The 25,362-nt window shown below is 37.5% G+C and overlaps 1 protein-coding gene across 2 annotated transcripts in view; it reads right to left on the reverse strand.

The window, feature by feature from the left end:
* The window catches only part of ZNF385D (zinc finger protein 385D), an 849,127-nt gene that overhangs the window by 379,813 nt on the left and 443,952 nt on the right, over positions 1-25,362 (reverse strand). The window lies entirely within an intron of this gene.

A 25,362-nucleotide genomic window follows, 5' to 3' on the forward strand; every position in this document is an offset into this window, starting at 1 on the left:
AATTAGAATCACTGCATTAATCACAGCCCTTTGAAAGCACAGTTTTTAGTTTTCTTCTTTCTCATATATATCAGAAAAAGTTGTCCAAATAAGATGTAAGCTAATATAGACCTGGAGCCCTTCTCCTTGCAGAATTGCCATTTAGTTTGTCCCAAAGACTTTTTCTTAACCATTTGCACTGAAAGACACAGAATCAAAACTTCTTTTTAAAGTAAACTTAAAGTAATACCTGTGAAACTTCTACTGAATGTAAATATTGCTTTAAGGGTTATGCGCTCATTGAAATCACATTTGAAGCTTTATAATAATGATTTGTGCCAATAATTCTATATATTGTGATGTTAATTTAGTTTATTTGCATCTTGCTGAAGGAGTTGAGAGGTGGTAACTGATAACACTATACCACCAAACACAAGACTGGATAAAATATATCTATCATCTATCTATATTCACACACGTATACATAAAATATACTATGTGAGTACAGTATATGTGTGTGAATATATACATATTTCTTTTTTTTTTCTCGCTATAATTTCCAAGAGAAATTATTCACATGAGGTATTTCATAGCACTGGTTGACATCAAACTTTCATTTTCATTCGCTGATCATTTCTTCATAGCCCTTTACTTGTGGGTGTGTTTCAATAACTGAAGTTCAGACATTGGATTATCCAGGATTATTTCCATAGACCCACCTACTTCTCTATATGCATTCGCTCGTCCTGTACTCTCTTCTAGTTCCTTGCCTTTAGGTAACATTCCCACATTTCTATCTTCTTTCTGAACCCTTTCTGTGAACTTCAAACTCAATTACTAATGGGGCGCTCAGGGCGTGATCCCAGCGTTTTGGGATCGAGCCCCACATCAGGCTCCTCTGCTAGGAGCCTGCTTCTTCCTCTCCCACTCCCCCTGCTTGTGTTCCCTCTCTCGCTGGCTGTCTCTTTCTGTCAAATAAATAAACAAAATCTTAAAAAAAAAAAGATTATCACAATGTATTCCTGACTAGCTAACCCATTTCTGCTTTTGCCCCTATACCTCTAACAAAGCACATGAGGACCAACCAGCTCATAGGTGCTCAATAAAGAGCTCTTTTGAACAAATGCAATGTAATGTCTTTAAAATATGTTTTTTAATCATTTGTAAAGCATTTATCATATACCAAGTAAAATACGATTTCAAAGGAACCTTAGAACTTGATTCCAAGTAACTATCTCAGAAATCTTTTTTAAAAAATAAGATAAAGACATAATATAAAAATAAAACTCAAGGGAGATTAAACTTAAATGGAGCTAAGGTAAACAGACTTCCCAGGTTCTACCATGACTCCACCTAAGAAGTGTACTAGTCATAGAAGAAATGCAATTTTCATGACCCTGCTCATCAAGACCTTCCCTCACCACTGCATTTAAAACTTTAATAACTTGATCTCATCCCTCACTAGCTTTTCTCATTGCTTTTATCTTCTTTTATGTCACTTCATAGTACCATCAATACATATGTAGTTATTTACCTTTTTATTTTGTATTGTGGTTTTCCCGTTAGACTATGACATGACATGACATAGGGTTTTTGTTTTTGTTTTTTTGTTTCGACATTGTGTTCACCTTGCATCCCTAGGTGTGTAACAGTGCCTCACATATAGTAAGTTGTATTGTTCAGGTCACAGAAGAAAATAGAATTCTACTCAAATAGTGAGTTTTCTGGTTTTTTTTTTTTTTTTTAAGGTAGAAAGTACATAGAGTGATGTGTAAAAAAAAATCAATAAGGGATTTAGGGCATAAAATTAGCAACCATAGGAAGTCCTTATAATCCTGACACCCTAAGAAGTAGGGAGTCTAAAGAGGTACTAGAGCTCAGTGAGAGCTAAAGCCATGGTGGGGTGTTTCCCGCCAAAAGCTGTAGTACTGCCTGGAAAGGGAATGGCCTTCGTTACACAGCCTGAAGCATCAAGGGAGCAGAGTATATATGCCCTGATCTCTGTTGTCTCCTGCCTTTGAATCTCCTGCTGACACTGTCCATTGGCCAAACCCAATGGAAGACTGAGATCAATGGAACCCAGCAATTGAGGCCAGGGGCCAGCCTCTCAGGGCACAGAGCCAGGCAGAGAAGGATGGGGATGGATCTGAGGGACAATCAGGGAACAACCAATATGCATTTAATAAAGTCATGGAACAAATGGAAGGCTTAAAGTATGGTTTCAACTTAGAAATTGAATCCAAGTGACTGTTTATCTCAGAAACTTTTAAGAATGCTAAGAATTTAAAATCACAATAAAACTCAGAAGAGGTAATTCTGAGAAGGGTAAGGTGAGGCGGTCTAACGGAAGCCACAGAGGAAAGGTTACTTACAAAACGGATCCTTTGGTTAAATTAAATGTTCACACAGATGGGTAGATATACATGTCCAAAATTTCATAGTTCTGTGTAAGTTCTGTAACTTACTGTAACTCCTCCATTTAACTAGGTGGTTTTCATGGATTGTATCATTAATTCAACTTCCTGCCACGGTGCAGCTCTATGTTGCTCACCTAGCATGCAGGTAAGGCATAAGGGCTTCACCGTGACCACCCATCAGATAACAGGGCCAATCTGTAAATGCCATGCAGTTCCTGTTTTTCCTGATTGTATACTCTGTTTTTGGTGAGCTCTGCTTTATGTCAAGAGATCTAGGAACAGATTTGATATCAGGAAGCCAGAAGAGCAGACATCACAGCCATCACCCTCTACATACAATGAGGAGAAAAGGTAAAACTCAACTTTCATATCTGAGGTTTGAGGAAGGGATTCTTTTAAGTAGCAATACCACCTGGAACTAGAATTTATTATTTCTGTAAATAGTAAGGAAACACAGGTAAGAGATGAAAACCTCAAAGCAGCTACTGAGCTTTTCTGCTTTGAGATCCCAGAAGCTCAAAGAACTTCCCTTGGCAGAACTACACTTTATACTCTGTCTGCAGATTTACTTCTGCTTCAGGAAGAAAGCCAGGAGCAAAATCAGCATGTGGAGAGCCCAGAAGTTGGAGAGTCAGGGTTATGCATGTGTGGATATCTTACCTCTTAAGTCGTTGGGTTTGGAAAGAAAGAAATAGCAAAAGTTGGAAAACAATAAAGGGAGAAATATAGTTGCCCATTTTTATGGTCATGTAGATGAAAAGAACATTCTACTGTTCCTCCCTTTGCTCTCATCAAATGCCCATGAAATAGGGCATTCAGGAAAAAAAAAGAGAGAGAGAGAGACAAAACAGCATGTCTCACGCCACGTCAAGGTGCAGGCCCATCAATTCAGCAGCCTACAGAGCTCTCCTTCCTGCAAAGAGCCTGCCACTGAAACAACATTATTGCTGGCTTTGACTCAGGAAACCCTAAAGGCATTTTTTCCCTGTAGCTATGAGGTGTTGACCTCACTGCTGGAATTCGAAGATAAGAAAAATGTTTTAATCCATATGTTAATTATTGAAATTAGAACTGCAAACAAATATTTTGGGAAACTTCAAGTTGCTTCCAAACGTGGCACTTTCCATTTTAAGCCCAAAGTGTAATTGTGTATTCAAAGGCTCAGATCTTCCCTAAGATTCATGCATTATGTATGCCGTACTTCCCTGGGACACGGAGGATGTCACGCTCCGCATCCTGCTGAAATGGGGAAATAATTTCAGACAGAGTTTGACTTGAAAAAGTATCAAAACTTAAAAAAGAAAAGAAAAGAAAAAAACTTGGAGCTCACTTTTTCAGATTCAGGAATTTTACTAATATAGAGGTCTTTTTTTGGTAAAAAAAAATAGATGAAATTACGATGAATGTTGAAATAGCACACTAACAACTACAGAAGTACACTCTTGTGTGTTAAAAAAAAAAGTATTTCTGAAAGAAATTGTTATTGACCAAATTGCAGCACTCTTTTTCTGTAAAGGGCTAGATACTAAATATTTTAGGCTGTGTGGTGACATGATCCCTATTTTAAATACCCAACTCAGTCCTTACAATGCACAAACAGCTGTATGTAAAAAAATGGGCAGAACTGTGTTCCAATTAACCTGTATTTACAAGGGCAGGAGGTCAAAAGGATCTCACCTGCAGGCTACAGTTTGACAAACCTTGATGGAGAATATACTTTTACAGATTAATTTTTTTATGAAGGAACTTAAATATTTGAAAGCATTACAGCCTCTTTTTGTTAAGTTGATTACTCCCCTTATAAATTCCTGGGCCTCTTTTATCAGCTGGACAAGTACAGATTTCCCCACATCAACATCAATTAAGGAGGGAGACATTTACATTGCCAACATCAAAGTGCTCCTGGAAACAGATCAAGCAACCTGTCTGTATTAGGTTTAACATTTCCATCATCAGGTTTAATAAAATCTTAATAGTTTTGAAAGCCAGGCTTACAAATATTTTCTCTATCTTCTGCCTCAATATCATATATTAATTTCAGCCATTGGTACCCAAGGCAGTTCTACTGCAATGGCTTTCTGTTGCTCCAGGGAAGGCCAGGCTAAGGGGATTTGAACATCTGTCTGTAGCAAGTACACATGGAGTTCCATTTGGAGATCCCTGTCAAATCAAATGAAAAGGGGAAGCATGTAATAACATCCGTTTAGATTCACTGCCTAATTCTCATTTACTTGTTCTGATTTCTTTTAGTCTCCGGGCACATCTGCCAGTGCTTAGTTTCATGGCTGATGTATGGTAAAGGTTTGATTAAGATACTTCCATATTTTGCAATGCTGACAATATACAGCCCAGGGCAAAGGGCAGAGTTTAAGCTCTGCCAGTTCAAGGTCAAACTAAAATATTTTAGTCCACCCAGCCAAGTCAGTGAGGTTGGTCAACTCACAGACAGCCTCCCGCTTCATCTTCAGTGCGTCTGGAAAATCCAAGGAAACAGACTGCTTTCAAAACAAGTCCATTTTTTTGTGATGCCACAGTATAGGTGTTTCAACGGTATCAATACAGTCTGTCATCATAAACTGGAAAATTCTGAATAATTACAATTTTTTTATGTTCAGAAGTAAGTGAAATTTTTCATTTAGGGGCATCAGTTGCTTCTCATGAAAATGCATTTATCTAATTGCCTTCACTCATATCACTTAATGTGCTGTACTCTGATGACATTCTAATACAATCTTGAAAACAGGTAAATTCTCATGTGTGCAGAGTGGAAATTTAGATAAATGCAATTAATTAAAATGAGTATGGGGACAATTTGACCAATATATACTTGATTTGAAACAGCTTAACACTAAAATCACTGATCAGCCAGCATTATTTTGCAAACTATGGCTAGGAAAGCCAAATGGCATATGATGAAAGAATTTTTCCACTCGTCATAGGCAGATGTGGCTTTAGCAGAACAGGAGAATGTGGTGAATGCTGTGGTTGTCTCCCCAAGAGCCTTTCCTTCTCTTATTTAATGACATGTGTAAATTTGTGGGTAATATCTGTTCTGTATAACCCAATCAAGGTAATCCCATCTCTTTGCTAGGCAGTTGGTTGAGATAACCTGTTCTATGGCAATCAGCACATAGCGTTCCCTTGATACTTTGCACACATAATCTGGGCCAGTGAGATAGGAAGAAAAGTCCTAGCAGTAAGAGGTTACTCACACATCAGGAAAGCCATGCCATGCTTTGAAGATATCATTTAACAGTTAAATCAAACCAATCATAAATCTAGACCATCTGGTCATAAGATCTAAATAACCCCTTAATTAGTATAATGTATATTTTCAAATTATAAAGTACTTTAAATATACAGGAAATTAAATACTGAGACAGATACCTCAGTATCTCATTTATATTAGAAATATCAGCACTTTTCTATATTGATATCAAATCCCCCCCCTTTTTTTAAAGAAACTGTTTAAAATGTTATAGAATGTCTTCCACATTTCTGTACTTTAGTACTAGGAAACAGAAATAACACTACCTCAGAAGAATTATTGATAAATTAAATCTGTGTACAAAAGGCAGGCTATCTCTACTTTTTAGCAAGTTCAGGTTAAAAGCCTAAGACAAATGTGGTAAGTACAACAGGATTGCTACTGAACATGATCAAAGTGATATGAATCAGCATGGAATGTGAACCAATTTGAGATTCTTATATCACATCAGGATCACAGGAATAAAAAATGTACAACAGAAACAGAAGAAAACATTTCCCTTTATCATTCCTGACTAAAGATATGCCAATACTCTGATAAAGAGCCCACAGGTAACCTGCATCACCACATCGTGTGGCACATTTGAATGAGTTCTCTTCATGTCCTCATTGTGCTGTGTGTATGGGATTCCAGCACGCGGGCTTATACTAAAGAGAAGTAATTAAATTAGAAGGAGCCAAAAGACCTTGGAAACCATCATCCTGCAGCCCAGATGAAGCTGTCCAGGCAGGCAGCTGGGCCTTCTTATAAAGGTCCTTTTTCTCTTTGCATGGTCCTTTTACATCTGCCACTACAGATCTGCGAGTGCCATGCCAACAGCTCTAATGACCGAAGACACACCTAACTTCAGGTCAAACTGGTCTATCAGCTCAATTACAACTGGTCTGCATTGTTTTCAGGACTTCTGGAGCCTAATGAAGGTAGACTAATGTTGTCCTACAGCCCACCCCACTTAGTTTCATTTGAAAAATCCACTGTCTCTCACTTTGTGTACAAAAATGTGGAAATACATGCAAATAATCTTCTTGCAAAATGTATGTATATTTGAAAACACACACGTAAATATTCATAGAGTCCACTGTCCTCAAAATCTCACAGGCCACTTGCATAAAATCATGTTGGGAAACCATATTAGAGCTCATCTCTAAGCAAAATAGCTTACTGATATTGAATTCAAAATATCATTTAAAATGTAAAACTATATGCTGATATTTTAATTTCTTTTTATTCTGTATTCCATCATTTGCCCCATTTATTTCAATTTTGTCAAACTAAATGTTCAAAAGTGTTGACATTCTTTTTAAAAAAAATGCCAGTGTTTGATTATATATCTCTTATTTATTTATTTATTTATTTATTTATTTGAGACAGAGAGAGTACAAGGGGGAGAGCCAGAGGGAGAGGGAGAAGCAGACTCCCTGCCGAGATGGGGGCCCTACATGAAGTTTGATCCCAGGACCCTGGGAACATGACCTGAGCCGAAGGCAGACGCTTAACCAACTTAGCCACTCAGGCGCCTCTATCTTCTCTTTCCTAGGCTTTTGTAGGTACTCATTACTTGTTGAGTGCATGGATGGATGAATAAATTAATAAATGTCAAATGCTCATATTAAACATATGTCTTCACTCTTGGAGCAACCTTCTTGGCTATAAGAAATAAAAATAGTTTAACACGTAGAATGGCCATCAAATCATAGGTTTTAAATCTATGTTTCTTAGAGCAAACCAGTATTGAGCCAGATGGTATTTAACTCAAGAGTTGAGGAAATTTAATAGTGGAGACAAAATAAGAAGCTATGGAGGGTCTACTGAACACTGGAAGAGTTGTTATTCGCCAAGGGTTTAACTCAGAAAAGGACAAGGACTTGCAAAGACAAATAGTCAATATATGTCAGTATGATTGATGCAGAAAGGTCAGAATTTTAAACACTGGACTCATGTTGCCAACAGAGAAAGAAATTAGGAGCTATTAGTGTATCTGGGCAGACACAAGAAAGTGCCAGTTAGATCCAGACATCTATAGAACACAAACACAGTAAGTTCAGTGTTTCTCAAATATTGATGTGTTTACGAATGACCTGGGGATCTTGTTCAAAATGGAATTTCTGATTCACTATGTCTGGGAGAGATTCTACATCTCCAACTAGCTTCCAGATGATGCTCATGCAGCGGGTTATTGGACATTTTCTTAGCAAAAAACCCCCAGGATCCTAACAAAGAATAAAGAAGACCAGGTAATGACCGTGCCTCACCGATATATATGCTGTCTGTAATTTGCCCGTGTGCATACACACACGTGTGCGCACACAGCATTCATTCCATAGTTTAGTTCTCAGCTAGTCCTTTTGTTGCCATTTTGAAAACCTGAGCTCAACAACCAAGATTGTTTAAAGAAAATATACATGACATTTGATCCTTATCATGAGGTCTGATTGGTTGGCCAGGTAAGCTTCCTTTTCACATCAACCCCATTTATGATAAAAAGGAAATGTGTTGGATGAAGAGTCTTAGGAAAGCTACAAATTCTCTGAGCATCAATTACATCACCTATAATTTGGGCCATTTACCTTGCTTCTCTGACTGCTTGCTCCTCTAATTCTAGCTGAGTAACTGGAAGATGATTAATCCTTATGAACCTCAGTTTCACGATTTTTAAATTATGGATAAAATGTAACTTCTAAAGATCAAAAAGGTGAATATATTTAAAGTGCTTAGTACAGTCTTTGGTATATCATGAATGCTCATTATATTCCAGTGTTATAAAAACTAGTAAAATAATCCAATACTACTAGCCATTTTCTAAAGGACTATTCAGGTTTACTATTATTGCCATGACTTTAAAATTAGTCTTTTGGTTGTGGGTGTGCCTGTGGATAACTATAAAGCTTTCCATTCCATTATGTATTCCCTTCTGTCACCTTGTTTAATTCTATTCATTGTATCTTCTTACTAAGAAGCTTAGTATTCAAGCCTAAAAATGTCCTTGTAAAATATCATTCTTTATTATGCCAATAACTCAGAAATGTAGGTCAAGTAAATATAAGTGGTGTGTGAAATGAAGCCTTCAGAGTTAATAGTGCTACTGACCAAATAGTCAAACATTGTTAGCGTGATTATAATAGCTTGGAGGAGCCATCCTATCTTCAGAACAATGCTCTCTTCTCTTTTGCAACAAATACTCTGGGAATTGGGGACAGTAATTTTTACTTTCAGAAGAGCCCACCTCTTGCCATATCTACTTTCATTTGGTGTAATAGAGTTGTGTTTCTTCAAGTTATTATTTATAAGATTAGCCTGTGATAGAACACTATAAGTAATTAAGAGTGTTTGCTACAAATTGTAGGCTTCCAGAGCCTGTAAGAAACACCATGAATCTGCTTTACAAACTTATAAATAGATGGAATCAATACACAGTGAAACCTCAAAAAGTCATTCCATGCTAGTTTAGAATTTATGATTTATCGGACACGGGTCTAAGTAAATTCACTTTTGTATTATTTGTGGAAGAAAAAAAATTTTGATTAGCAATATAAGAAGGTCATTTACCTTTTTAAGGAATGTATTATCATTAAGGTACCCTATTTTATTTTTTAAAAGATTTTATTTATTTATTTGAGAGAGAGCACAAAGGGAGTGAAAGGGAGAAGCACATTCCCCACTGAGCAGGGAGCCAGATGTGGGTCTCAATCCCAGGACCCTGAGATTATGACCTGAGCTGAAGGCAGATGCTTAACTGAATGAGCCATCCAGGTGCCCTATCATTAAGGTATTTTAAACCGGTCTAAGGGGATACAGTGTATTACACACAAACATCGCTTTCAGTTCATTAAAGCATACTTGTCAGATCTTTTTTGACAATATTCTTAACGTACAATCTTGAATATTATGAAATAAATGTTCAGAAACCACACAGAATGTCTTTATTGAGAACTTGCTAAGGCAGGGTGGATAGCTGAACATTGCTGGGTAAACTGTTAAATTAGGTTGTGTAACTTCAGTAACTTACTTTGTGGAAGAACTTGAGCTTTTACTTACATAGACTGAATTTCTTTCCCATTAAAATTGCCGTGCTTAATACCACGGTATCTGAAATTCAAGTACTGCATTATTGAACTAGTCACTTTATTCAAATGTGTACACTTTACTACTTCAATACAACTAAGAGATTTTTAAATGCAAATACAAACATTTCATTTGCAGCTTAGAGCTATAATTTATCCCGTTTGGGTAACCAGGTGCTGTGACAGTGCAAAGGACACTCACAAGATTTACAACATTGGGTTTCCAGTGACTAAACATTAGCTTAGAAAATAATACTAGATTATATCATCATTTAAAATTCTAAGTACAATATACTGTTATACTTCAATCTGGATCTGTTTATAACATTTATATACATATATACATGTATATACACGATGATAATTTTTTTAAGATTATTTATGTATTTGAGAGAGAGAGAGCATGAAAAGAGTGGAGGAGCAGAAGGAGAAACAGGCTTCCCGCTGAGCAGGGAGTCTGTTGCGGGCTGGATCCCAGGACCCAGGGATCACGACCTGAGCAGAAGGCAGATGCTTAACCGAATGAGCCAGCCAGGTGCCCCACACAATGATAATTTAAAAAATACTAGCAAAATATCAAAAATAATTTTATCTTGATTTTATAAACCTAATAGTAAAAAAAAAAAACAAAACAAAACACTTCTTCCCAGGGTTTCATGAGTGCACTAATATGCACCCAAGGCAGCTGTTCTCAAGCTTGAGTTTCCATCAGACTCAAAATGGAGGGAGGGCTTGTTAAAAGGCTCTGATTCAGTAAGTCTGGGTAGAAACTAAGAACTTGCATTTCTAACAAGTACCGCAGCTCATATTGATATTGCTAGTCCTGGCAGCTACATGAGAGAGCCACTGCTCTAGAAAATCTCATTTTTATTAGGCATACACAGTATCAAGGTGTTCTATTTTGACTTTTATTTTACTCCATTAGAGCAAACATTTGCAGAATGTGTTACCATATTTTTATCATCATATTCTTTAAATCAATCATTACAATAGAGTATTTTAAAAATATACAAATACCTGGGTCTCACATCTTTAGAATTGAGGTGAGGCCAGGGATTCTACATCAGTGATTCTCAAACTTTGTTGCCTATTATAATCCACTGGGGAGCCTTTAAAAACCCTGGGACCCAGGCTGTAGCCCATACCAATTAAATCAGGAACTCTGAGGGTGGGACTCAGGCTTCACTAGCTGTCCAGGTGATTCCAGTGTGCTTACAAAGTTGAGCCCAATCTGCATGTTTGAGAACCACTGTGTTAGGAGTCTGCATTCCAAAGAATATTCTATTGCTTCTTTCCTATCAGACTGCAATAATCATGAAAATCGATCTCTCTGCCTCTTCATTCTCTCTCTGTCAAGACTACCTCTTGATCACATATTTGTATTTATTCTTTACATTCAAATCTCTAGTTTTTAGGTATTTATAAATGTTTTAGTGGAAACACATATTTCAGTGTCTTTTTAAAAAAAAGATGGGCAGTTTTATTAGTTTATTTTAATGCCTTTCAATCTCTCCCTTAATGCCAACAGGAAATATATTTTAATAGGAAAAAACCCAACAGACTTTTTAAAACAGTTTTGAGACCTTAGACCAGAGCTGTCCAATAAAATTTTCTGAGTTGATGGAAAGATTCTTTAATTGTTCTGTTTAATACAGTAGTCACTAGCCACATTATGTAACTTTTGGACACATAAAATGAAGCTTACTGAACCTTTAGAAATGGAACTTTAAATTTTGTTTAACTTTAATTAATTTAAATTTAAATAGCCACATGTGGCTTACGGCCACCCTATTAGACAGTACAGCATTAAACAATAAACTTAATTTAGCACAAAACTGGCCTGCAACAAGTAGAAGTAATTATTTTCTAAACTTCTAATAATACTCATATATATATTATATATGTCGGATTCTTTTTTTTTTTTAAGGTTTTATTTATTTATTTGACAGAGACATAGCCAGCGAGAGAGGGAACACAACCAGGGAGAGGAAGAAGCAGGCTCCCAGCAGAGCAGGGAGCCTGATGTGGGGCTCGATCCCAGGACCCTGGGATCACGCCCTGAGCTGAAGGCAGGCGCTTAACGACTAAGCCACACAGGCGCCCCTATGGTGCAATTCTTGGTTCCAACTACTGAACAGAAAGCAGAGTTATTACACAGCAGTTGAAGACTTTTATGACTGTATGTATATATTTATATATATATATATTTTTTTTAATGTTTTTTAATTATATTATGTTAGTCACCATACAGTACATCCCTGGTTTTTGATGTAAAGTTCGATGATTCATTGCAATACGTGCCCTCCTTACTACCCATCACCGGTCTATCCCATTTTCCCACCCCTGTCCCCTCTGAAGCCCTCAGTTTGTTTCTCAGAGTCCATAGTCTCTCATGCTTCCTTCCCCCTTCTGATTACGCCCCCTTTCTTTATCCCTTTCTTCCCCTACCGATCTTCCTAGTTCTTATGTTCCATAGAGGAGAGAAACCATTTGATAATTGTCTTTCTCTGCTTGACTTATTTCACTTAGCATTATCTCTTCCAATGCCGTCCATGTTGCAGCAAATGTTGAGAATTCGTCCTTTTTGATAGCTAAGTAATATTCCATTGTATATATGGACCACATCTTCTTAATCCAGTCATCTGTTGAAGGGCACCTCGATTCCTCCCACGATTTAGCTATTGTGGACAATGCTGCTATGAACATTGGGGTGCATATGGCCCTTCTCTTTACTATGTCTGTATCTCTTGGGTAAATACCCAGTAGTGCAATGGGTGGATCATAGGGTAGCTCAATTTTTAACTTTTTAAGGGACCTCCACACTGTTTTCCAGAGTGGCGGTACCAACTTGCATTCCCACCAACAATGTAGGAGGGAATCCCCTTTCTCCATATCCTCTCCAGCAATTGTTGTTAATTGCCTTGTCAATTTTTGCCATTCTAACTGGCGTAAGGTGGTATCTTAGTGTGGTTTTGATTTGAATTTCCCTGATGGCTAATGATTTTGAACATTTTTTCATGTGTCTGTTAGCCATTTGTATGTCATCATTGGAAAACCATCTGTTGATATCTTCTGCCCATTTTATGATTTATTTGTTTCTCGTGTATTGAGTTTGAGAAGTTCTTTGTAGATCTTGGATACCAGTCTTTTATCTGTAGCATCATTTGCAAATATATTCTCCCATTCCGTGGGCTACCTCTTAGTTTTTTTGACTGTTTCCTTGGCTGTGCAGAAGCTTTTTATCTTGATGAAGTCCCACAAGTTCATTTTATCTTTTGTTTCTCTTGCCTTTGGAGATGTGTCATGAAAAAGGTTGCTTTGACCGATGTCGTTGAGGGTGCTGCCTATGTTCTCCTCTAGGATTTTGATGGATTCCTGTCTCACATCAAGGTCTTTCATCCATTTGGAGTTTATCTTTGTGTATGGTGTGAGATAGTGGTCAAGTTTCATTCTTTTGCATGTAGCTGTCCAATTTTCCCAGCACCATTTATTGAAGAGTATCTTTTTTCCACCAGATGTTTTTTCCTGCTTTATCAAAGATTAGTTGCCCAAACAGCCAAGGGTCCATTTCTTGGTTCTCTATTCTGTTCCATTGGTCTATGTGTCTGTTTTTGTGCCAGTACCATGCTGTCTTTGTGATCACAGCTTTGTAGTACAGCTCGAAATCCGGCATTGTGATGCCCCCAGCTTTGTTTTTCCTTTTCAACAGTTCCTTGGAGATTCGGGGCCTTTTCTGTTTCCATACAAATTTAAGGACTGTTTGTTCCAGTTCTTTGAAAAATGTCCTTGGTATTTTGATCGGGATAGCATTGAAAGTGTAGATTGCTCTGGGTAGCATGGACATTTTAACTATGTTAATTCTTGCGATTCATGAGCATGGAATATCTTTCCATCTTTTTATGTCTTCCTCAATGTCTTTTAAGAGTGATTTATAGTTTCTAGAATAAAGGTCCTTTACGTCTCTGGTTAAGTTAATTCCAAGGTAACGTATGGTTTTTGGTGCTATTGTAAATGGGATGGATTCCCTAATTTCTCTTTCTTCGGTCTCGTTATTCGTGTATAGAAATGCAACTGATTTCTGAGCATTTATTTTGTATCCTGCCACGTTACTGAATTGCTCTATAACTTCTAATAGTTTGGGAGTGGCTTCTTTTGGGTTTTCCATATAGAGTATCATGTCATCTGCAAAGAGAGACATTTTGACTTCTTCTTTGCCAATTTGAATACCTTTGATCCCTTTTTGTCGTCTGATTGCTGTTGCAAGGACTTCTAGTACTATGTTGAATAATAGTGGCGAGAGTGGGCATCCTTGTCGTGTTCCTGATCTTAAGGGAAAGGCTTCCAGCTTTTCCCCATTGAGAATAATATTTGCAGTAGGCTTTTCATAGATGGCTTTTATGAGATTGAGAAATGTACCTTCTATTCCTACACTCTGAAGGGTTTTAATCAGGAAAGGATGCTGTATTTTGTCAAATGCTTTTTCGGCATCGATTGAGAGGATCATATGGTTCCTGAGTCTTTTCTTGTTGATATGATGTATCACGCTGATTGATTTGCGAATATTGAACCACGCTTGCATCCCAGGTATGAATCCCACTTGATCGTGATGGATAATCCTTTTAATGTACTGTTGGATTCTATTAGCAAGTATCTTGTTGAGGATTTTGGCGTCCATATTCATTAGGGAAATCGGTCTGTAATTCTCCTTTTTGAGGGGGTCTTTGCCTGGTTTGGGGATCAAGGTAATATTGGCCTCATAGAATGAGTTTGGTAGCTTTCCTTCTGTTTCTATTTTTTGAAATAGCTTTAGGAGAATAGGTATTATTTCTTCTTTGAATGTTTGGTAGAATTCCCCAGGAAAACCGTCCGGGCCTGGAGTTTTGTTATTTGGAAGGTTGTTTATCACTGACTCAATTTCTTCATAATTAATTGGCCTGTTTAAGGAATCAATTTCTTCCGGTTTCAATCTTGGTAGTTTATAGGTTTCCAGGAAGGATTCCATCTCTTCCAGATTGCTTAGTTTATTGGCATATAGCTGTTGATAAAAATTTCTAATAATCCTTCCAATTTCAATGGTGTTCGTCGTGACCTCTCCTTTTTCATTCATAATTTTAATAATCTGGGTCCTTTCTCTTTTCTTTTGGATAAGTCTTGCCAGTGGTCTGTCAATTTTATTGATTCTCTCAAAGAACCAGCTTCTAGTCCTGTTGATCTGCTCTACTGTACTTCTGGTTTCTGCTTGATTGATTTCAGCTCTAATTTTGGTCAACTGCTTCCTCGTGCGTGGATTAGGCCTGTCCCTCTGTTGCTGTTCCAGCTTCTTGAGGTGAGAATATAAAAACTGCATTTTAGATTTTTCTATTCTTTTGAGTGAGGCTTGGATGGCTATGTATTTCCCCCTTAGGACTGCCTTTGCAGTATCCCATAGGTTTTGGACTGTTGTATTTTCATTCTCATTGGTCTCCATAAATTGTTTAATTTGATTTTTGATTTCCTGGTTTATCGAGTCATTCCTGAGCAGGATGGTTCTTAGTCTCCAAGTGTTTGAGTTTCTTCCAAATTTTTCCTTGTGGTTGAGTTCCAATTTCAGAGCGTTGTGGTCTGAGAATATGCAGGGGATAATTTCAATCTTTTGGTATCGGTTGAGACCTGTTTTGTGTCCCAGAACATGGTCTATTCTTGAGAATGTTCCATGGGCATTAGAATAGAATGAGTATTCTTTGGTTCTGGGGTGTAGTGTTCTATATATATCTATGAGGTCCAACTCGTCGAGTATGGCATTCAAAGCCTTTGATTCTTTGCTTAGTTTTTGCCAGGGTGTTCTGTCTATTTCTGAGAGTGGAGTGTTGAGGTCCCCTACTATTAATGTATTTTTATTTATATGTCTCTTTATTCTGGTTAAGAGTTGGCTTGTGTATCTTGCTGCTCCCCTGTTGGGGGCATATATATTTATAATTGTCATATCCACTTGTTGAATACTTCCCTTAAGAATAATATAGTGCCCTTCTGCATCTCTAACTATAGTCTGTAGTTTAAAATCCAATTTATCTGATATGAGAATTGCTACCCCAGCTTTCTTTTGAGGTCCATTTGCGTGAAAGATGGTACTCCATCCCCTTACTCTCAGTCTGAATGCATCTTTGGGTTCGAAATGAGTCTCTTGTAGACAGCAAATGGATGGGTCATTTCTTTTTATCCAATCTGCAACCCTGTGGCGTTTTATGGGATGGTTCAAACCATTTACATTAAGACTGATTACTGAGAGATATGATTTTAATGTTGCCATGTTGCCAGTAAAGTCTTTGTTTGTATTGGCTGTGACTTTCTGTTCTGTATCACTCTTGGGGCCTTTTTACTTTTATAGAACCCCCCGTAATATCTCCTGTAGGGCTGGTTTCGTGGTTACAAAATTGGTTAGTGACTGGCGATTCTGAAATGTCTTTATTTCTCCATCAATTCTGAATGACAGCCTTGCTGGATAAAGGATCCTTGGCTGCATGTTTTTCTCTGAAAGAGCTTTAAATATGCTCCCCCAACCCTTTCTCTCATTCCAGGTCTGTGTAGACAGGTCTGACGTAATTCTGATGCTTTTGCCTTGGTACGTGAGAAATTTCTTTGCCCTGGCCGCTTTCAATACTGTATCCTTGCATCTAATATTTGCGAATTGCACTATGACGTGACGTGGCGTAGGTTTGTCGTGGTTGAGCTTGGGAGGGGTCCTCTCTGCCTCTTGGACACGAATGTTTGTTTCCCTTGCTAGATTAGGGAAGTTTTCAGCTACAATTTGTTCAAATATCTCTTCTAGACCTCTGTTTTTCTCCACCCCCTCGGGGATGCCGATGATTCTAACATTGGATCGTTTCATTGAGTCAGTAATCTCCCGTAACCTACATTCGTGGGCGTGGATTTTTTTAAGACCATCTTCTATTTTCATTTTTTCCTCTATTAACCCATCCTCCAATTCACTAACCCGTTCCTCTGCTTCTGCGACCCTGGCCGTCAGAGCCTCTAGTTTTGCCTGCATTTGGCTCATAGAATTTTTAATTTCTGTCAGATTCGCTCTCATTTCTGTCCTTAGGGATTCTATATTCTCAGTAACCTTTTCGTTAATAGTTTTTTCAATTCTACTCATCATTTTGACCATCGTTACTCTGAATTCCATTTCTGATAATTTGGTTACATCCATATCCATTATTTCTGTGGCAGAGGCCACAGAATCACTGTCTTTTCTTTGCTGGGGGGGCTTCTCCTTCTTGTCATTCTGATGAAGAGAGGTTGCGGGGTTTCCAGAGCCCAAATTATTGACTGGGTCCCAGGCCGTGCCCCTTGTTTTATAGGGATCTTAGGGACGTGGGCTTCTTCTTTAAAGATTTTATTTATTTATTTATGTGGCAGCCAACCAGCGAGAGAGGGAACAGAAGCAGGGGAGTGGGAGAGGAAGAAGCAGGCTCCCAGCGGAGGAGCCCGATGAGGGACTCCTTTCCGGAATGCCGGGATCACGCCCTAAGCCGAAGGCAGGCGCTCAATGACTGCACCACCCAGGCGCCTCGGGTTGTGGGCTTCTTGATTTTTCAGCCTGCCTTCTGGGGGAAGGGCCTGCCACGCCGATACTCAGGCAACCCTGTTTGGGTATAGTCTCCGTGTCCCCTGCTAGGGGGGATGAGGATGGGCACACTGTGAGCCGGTATTTCCAGGCTTTTGTTCTCTGGTGGCTTTCCCTGGGGGTTTGCTGTACCTCTTCTGAGAGTCAGAGCAGCAGTGGCCGAATCTCAGCCTCTGTCTCTGAACAGAGGGATCGCAGAACGTTCTCCTCTGATGTTCTGGCCACTTTAACTCTGTTTCGGTTGGTGCTGCTCAACCCTGCAGGGTCCCGGGATATGCGCCCCACACCCGGCGTCCCAGCCCTCACTTCCAGGGCCGCCGCGTCTTTGTCCTTTGTGTTTCTAACACCGCCAGCCACCAGCCACCCGCCGCGCCCACGTGCTCCTGGAGCTCCCGGTCTCAGTCTGGTTCCAGTGAGAGCACCGGAGCTCCGTTTCAGTCTGGTCGCGTGTTCCCCGGCTCACGGTCTCAGTCTGCTCTCTCGGGGGTGCCGTCTGCGAGTCCGCCCGCTCCCCCATGCAGGTGGCTACCGCTTCCCGGAGCCCTAACGCAGCTGCTCCCTCCCCCTTCCGTTTATCTTCCGATATCTGTGCGCAGTTTCACGGCTCCCCGCTTCGTACCTCAATACTCAGTGCTGGAGATGTTCATTTGTAGAGATCCAGATGTATCTTCCTGCGTCTCAGGCTGATTCCGTGGATGTTCAGGCTGGTCTGGTACCTATCCAGCTCGACTCAGGGGACCAGCTGAAAAAGGGGTCCCCTACTCCGCCGCCATCTTAATTCCTCCCTCGACTGTATGTATATTTTTAAATACAGATATAAGAAGCTGATCTGCTATATATGTTTATTATTTTGCCTAACAGTAATTAAATGACTAATATATTCAAGGGACAATCCTGGGTCCTATTGTGGAAGACAAGAGAATACTGCATGATTCTTTCCAAGGAACTTAGAGTCTAAGTAAGGATATGCAATGTAAATAAATCACTGTAATACAAATTGACTTAAGAGAGGTAGAGGCTAAATATTTAGCAGTCCAGAGAAGCTAGAGATCACTTTTCAATAGAATTCAAATCAATTCAATTAACGTTCATCTATTAAATGTCTACTTTGCCTTAAATTTTGTTAGGCTACTGGCAGAATACAAAAAACATGTTAGGTTTCTTGTTTCTTGAGTTTAAGATATTATTTGAAAAGCACAAATACATTCTTCAAACAAGTGAAAGAAATTCCAAGGGGTTAGTTTCAAAAGTGTTCAATAAGCCATATAACATAGCTAATCAAGAGTAAAGAAGACCACTGCAAAATCTAATTAGGCTCTGAAGACTCACATCCTATGGAAGGACTAAAGTATAGGACTGAAGTCTGTATTTACACAAGAAGCAATATCAAAGTGCATTATCATGTAATATTCAACTTGACGAAAAACCAAAACGAAACAAAACAAAAAAACCAATGTTAGAATAATGTGGTATAATTATCACCCAGCAATCAATAGGGTCATAGACCTTCAAGTTTTAACATTTTATAATCTAAAAAAACTGCTGTCACAATGTGTATAGTCAACATACAGATCTTAGAACTCTTATGGTAGAACCGTATGATGCAGAGGGTGAAGACTTTTGTGGTAACTGAAGAGATGAGGGATGGTTAAGTCTTCAAAAAGTAATTATCACTGGGACAAAAGCCAGTTTGGTATATATATGCTCTAAAATTCATAGGATCCAATACAGCAGAAACATATCATCAATAGGAATGGAACAGTAACAAAATTTAGAATCCCTTGATACAATAATTTTTCATTTGCATTTAAAAAATGGTCTTCAGTATATTTTTGTTATTTCAGTATATTAACAATATACTTACTCTTTGCTTCTCCTCCTTCCCTCATTCTTCTCCTTCATATCATTCCTTTCAAATGCACAATGTTGCCATTTTGAGGGAATGGTTGGCCACTTTATTAGACATTTTTTGTCATTTAATTCTAAATATACTGCCATTAATCCAAAATGCATATTTAAAAGTATCATGGTGAGAAAAAGCACAATATTTCACACATGTAAATCAAATGGAAGGTAGAAAGTATTTTCCTAGCATCTAAATAGGTCAGTAAAAGGTAGTACGTTTTTACCTGAATATAATATTCTCAATTGTAGTAATACTTTCTTTAATTGCATTCTTGTTTCATTGTAAACATGTTATCCATCTGTTACACGGATGCCTGAGGCAAGCTGTGCCTTCCTGAATAAGACCCTATTTTCAGAGGTGAACTTTTAGGCTCTCTCATATTCTATAGATTGCCTAAAACTCAAACATTAAAATGCCACAACATCAGGTGGCAAGAATTATGAGAAAACAGATTCATTTTATCTCTATTTCAGTTGGAGTTTATTTTTTTTTTTTTAATTTGAAGTGCCTTGTTTTCCCTCCTATCAAAGTTGTGCACTGCATTACAATGTTTTGAGGGACCCAGAAAAAAACATTATACAAACTCATTAGCACACAGACTAAGCTAACAGAAAGAGATTACTTTATCGTTTCATTTAAAGACTATCATTCTGGTGCTAATGGATTGGTATATTTTCTCAGGGCAGAGGTGCAATGTCAAATAGTATGATATTCAAATAAGACCTTTTCAGAGGGAGGAGGCACACATTCCATAACTAGTTTCCCTAACACATAGTCATTAAGACATGCTTACTATTATTATTATAGTTATTGTTACTAACTATAATGACAATAGAAACTATCACACACATTGGAATAAAAAATTTTTTCAACATGTGACATCCCCACCTCCCATAAATGCATCTTTTCTAAAGGAGGGATATATATTATATTCAGAGAGCAACCCTGACACTGCCAGGTTTGAAGGTTGGCAAAATCCACCAAGTGAATTAAATACACTGAATAAGAACATTAATCTATATTGTGAGGGATCAGTAATGAATAATTGACAAGCTAAACACAGGCTTATAAAATATTAAATGCTTTAAATGATGAAGTTTAGGTGCACTCTTAGTGAAAAAATTGCATATTATTCTTAGCTTTTAATGCTATATAAGAAGAAAAATAAACATGTTATGCATTATACTAATTTGTTAATGCCACCTATTTTGAGCACAGAGTACATTCTTCTACCATAAAACAGAAGATTAAGCCTGGAGGCAATCAAAGATATTATTTAAATAAATTTCTTGCCAGAGCAGTATTAAAACTAGTTCAATAAAGTAGTTGTGAATCTCTTAAAAAGAAAGTGCAACTTAGCATTAGGGAAAATATTTCTTTAACTTAGATGAAAACTGGTAAGCTCAAAATTGGTAAAAGAAGGTTGGTAAAGTAAAGATGATAAAACAAAAAAGATGCTGTGCTTTTATATACTGTTGTGGAATTAAAAATAAAAGTCACTTGAATGTGTAGAATACACATACCTAGTTTTAAATTTGAATCCAATCCAAAAAATATTCACTAAATGAATTACAGCTGCAAACTGAAATAACACTTCAGTGGTATAGATAGCTAAATATTTCGGAAATTATTTGCCCCCCCCGGAAGTAAACATTCTTCTTGACTCAAATCATAGTCTTCAGCAAACATGGCTGGACATTTGGACCCCTTTTTATCAGCTATACACTAAAATGTCCATGCAAGGTCTGCAAATACACAGAGGATATACAGAGATTGAGCAATTCCTTCCTGACATGTCTTTTTATTTAGATGTTACCTTGAAGTAAAGGGTAAGCCCTAGCTCTGGTTTCATCATGGTAACAGTACAACTGGATTCAAGATATGGATGCCTTTGTATCTGGTATGCAAATAAATGTGCCATTAAATAAATAAATAAATAAATAAATAAATAAATAAATAAATTCTTACTGCTAGCATGACTAAATATAACTACAACATGTTCATGTCTGTGATTCATGTAAAAAGTAGCACTATTATAAATCTAATTTCTGACTTTATAACTTGCAATTTGGGGTTCATATTTACAATCAATAATGTCCTTTTCTATGATATCTTATTTTGTAGGGCATCGTCTGTCACATGAACCTCTTGTTCAAATATACTATTACTGGTCTCAAACTTTGGTGTACATCAGAACCACTTGACACACTGCAAAAAACAGACCCTTGGACCACACACCCCTAGAGATTCGGATTAAATACATCTGACATAGAACCCAGAGTCTGCATTTCTAACAAGTTCACAGATGCTGTTGCTTCTGTTCCACTCTGAGCAACAGAACTAGAGGATGTCTATCTGGAGGCTGACTGTCTATTTCTTTAAAGATATAGAGTACATTCACTTATAAACATAAGAAATATGTCTGATAAAAATTACTTTGATAGAGTAAATAATAGAGGTTTAAGTCCTCTTATTTCTAGAATTTGGGAGGACTCTCAGGGGCTCCCTAAATAAATTTCATTTACATATACATAATAGAGCCTGTATTTAATTTTAGGCTATTTCAAATAAACTTTCCAAATCTGATAAAATTCTTATTATTGTCATAGGATGTGGTAACAAAATAACAGACAACATTAAAAAACTAAAAACCCTTTTCCATAATTTGTTTAATGACTTGTTCAATATACAGTATTGAGAAATTTTCATAGCAAATGTGGTTACTTAACCATTATTGATGGATGGGTAAATGTACTCAAAAGCTAAACATCAAGAATTACAATTCAGCCGTATGTAGAAAAACAGAATTTAAAAGATTGACTTCTTGTGTCAGCTCCAACATGTAAAAAGCTTGGAAATCTTCATTCCCAAGCTCACAACAAGAACAAAAACCTGAGCAAACTGAAATTCAATGACCTTTCTTAGGTCCACTTCAGAATTGAGGCTACAGGGCAAGCCACCACTGCAGAATTTGGACAGACAGAGAATACCTGAGGCCTGCTTACCTGAAGGAGAAGCTCCTGAAGCCAGTAACTGATAGGAACATTTATTATGTATGTATGTATGTATGTATGTATTTATTTATTAAGATTTTATTTATTTATTTGACACAGAGAGAGAGAGACAGCCAGCAAGAGAGGGAACACAAGCAGGGGGAGTGGGAGAGGAAGATCATGCCCTGAGCCCAAGGCAGATGCTCAATGACTGAGCCACCCAGGCACCTCCAATAGAGAACATTTAAATGGAAATTTGATGAATTACTGGAGGCTGAGTGTAGACCAGTCAGAGAAGTAGAGTCCTGGGGGCTGAGTTTTAGAAGGGAGTCCCCACACTCTCATGGGTTTTACCTCCAAGAATCCCATCAGGTTCCCAAGAATGAAGATTGGGGAAAAACCTACTCCTGTGTTGGGCAGATGGAGGTGAAAAGTAACAATTTTGAGTTACTCCTGGGACATTCTCCATAAAAAGTCCTGTCATTTAAATTACTATATCCGAGCCTTATCTGACTTGAAAAAACCACAATAAAACAAGTCCAGGTCAAAATATATAACGAATTGATACAACTCAACACCCAGAAAGTGAATAATCCAATTAAAAAATGGGCCGAAGACATGAACAGATATTTCTCCAAGTGGCCAACAGATAGCCAACAGACACATGAAAAGATACTCAACATCACTAATCACCAGGGAAATCCAAATCAAAACTACAATGAGATGTCACCTCACACATGTCAGAATGACTAAAATCAAAAACACAAGAAACCACAAGTGTTGGTGAGGATGTGGAGAGAAAGGAACACTCTTGCACTGTTGGTGGGAATGCAAACTGGTGCAGCCACCGTAGAAAATATATGGAGTTTCCTCAAAAAGTTAAAAATAGAACTACCCTATGAACCAGTAATTGCACTACTGGATATTTGCCCCCAAAATACAAAAACACCAATTCAAAAGGATACATGCACCCCTACATTTATTGTATTGGCTATAATAGCCAAATAATGGAAGCAGCCAAAGAATTCACTGATGGAAGAATGATAAATAAGCGATATGTGTATACATATACATACACAATGGAGAATTATTCAGCCATTAAGAATAAGAAATTTTGCTACTTGCAACAGCCTGGATTGAACTAGAATATAATGTTAAGTGCAATAAATTAGAGAAAGACAAATATCATGATATCATTCATATGTGGAATTTAAAAAACAAAATAAATGAGCATAGAAAAAATAAACAGAGAGACAAACCAGGAAATAGATTCTTTTTTTTTTTTTTAAAGATTTTATTTATTTATTCGACAGAGATAGAGATAGCCAGTGAGAGAGGGAACACAAGCAGGGGGAGTGGGAGAGGAAGAAGCAGGCTCATAGCGGAGGAGCCTGATGTGGGGCTCGATCCCATAACACTGGGATCACGCCCTGAGCTGAAGGCAGACGCTTAACCGCTGTGCCACCCAGGTGCCCCATAGGAAATAGATTCTTAATTATAGAGAACAAACTGATGGTTACTAGAGGGGAGTTCGGTGGGAGGATGGGTTAAATATGTGATGGGGATTAAAGAGTACGCTTATCATGATGAGTACTGAGTAATGTATAGAATAGTTGAATTCTTGTTTTTGAATTATTTTATACCTGCAACAGATATAACACTGTATGTTAACTATACTGGAATTAAAATAAGAAATGTAGTTATAGAAAAAAATATATAAAACAACTCCAGGCCACTCCAGCTTTCTGGTTCCACCTAATGGAAAGAAAAAGAAATGGCTAATAAGTTCTCTTGAAGGTCACAGCCCAGGAACTCAGGCCAATTAAAAAAAAAAAAAAGAATAAATCATAAGATTAAAGAATGTTTCTCCTTTCCCACATCATACCACTACATCAACTGGGCCTCAGGGATAGCAAGACTGTAACTGAGAGAGATGCACATTCTATTCAAGGAGGACATCTTAGGGAAGCACAAAGATATACAAGGAAGAAAAAAAGGAAACCACAGGAACTGAAGTCTGAAGCCTACGGCTATGATAAATATCAATCACAGCCCAGCTTCCAGTCAAATGAATATAAAACCTCACACTAAATGCCTAATTATCTCAGCTCCTACAACTGGAAGCATAATGTCCAGTTTTCAACAACAACAACAACAACAACAACAACAACAAAATCACAAAGCATATTACAAGACAAGAGGAAAAAACAGTCTGAGAAGACAAAGTGTGAGAACCAGATTCATATATGACACATATTTCAGAATGATCAGATAGGGAATTTAAGGGAATTTAACAGGTAAGAATTACATCGGACTTGTTATCATAAACTAAACAAGAAAGAAGAGGGTGAAGTAAAATTTCTAAAGTGCTAAAAAACCCCCAGAACATAGGATTCTGTACAGGGAAATTATCCTTCAAAAAGCATAGAGAAACAAACAAAAACTAAGGGAAATTTTGCCAGTAGATATTCCATGTAAGACATGCTACAACTGCTTCAGAGGGAAGGAAAATGATATAGGTCAGAAACTCAGACCTACATAAAGAAAAGAAGAGTGCTAGAGAAAATAAAATATTTTGTTTTTCTTATTCTTACTCTATCAGTTAATAATTTGTTCAAGGTAATAATACTAACAATCTAGTTGGTCATTTTGGCATAAGGATAACTGAAATGAATGGCAGAAGTGCTTTAAGAGATGGGAGGAAGAATGTGGGAAAATTCTGTTATAAGGTACTTTTATACTCCTGTGAAATGGTATAGTATTACTTGAAAGTGAATTTGGAGTAGTTGTAAATGTATATGCATGTTGCACCAAGAAACTTTAAAAAGAAGCAGAATTGATATGCAAGAAAGGATATCATATAAGATCATACAGAATACTCAAAATCAGAGAAGGCAGAAAAATGGTGGAAGACATAACATTACAAAAGAACAAAGACAATGAGTAAAAAACACAAATATGGTAGATATTAACCCAACTACATAAATAAACTATATTAATAGTCACTTTGAATGCAAATGGTCTAAGTACACAAAATAAAAGATAAAGGCTGTCAGTGGATTAAAAAAGAGACCCAATTATATAGTCTACAATGAAGGCACTTTAAATATAAAAACACATATAGATTACAAGTAA

Source organism: Ursus maritimus, unplaced genomic scaffold, assembly GCF_017311325.1.
Source record: "Ursus maritimus isolate PB19 unplaced genomic scaffold, ASM1731132v1 scaffold_20, whole genome shotgun sequence".
In the NCBI taxonomy this organism is placed as follows: Eukaryota; Metazoa; Chordata; class Mammalia; order Carnivora; family Ursidae; genus Ursus; species Ursus maritimus.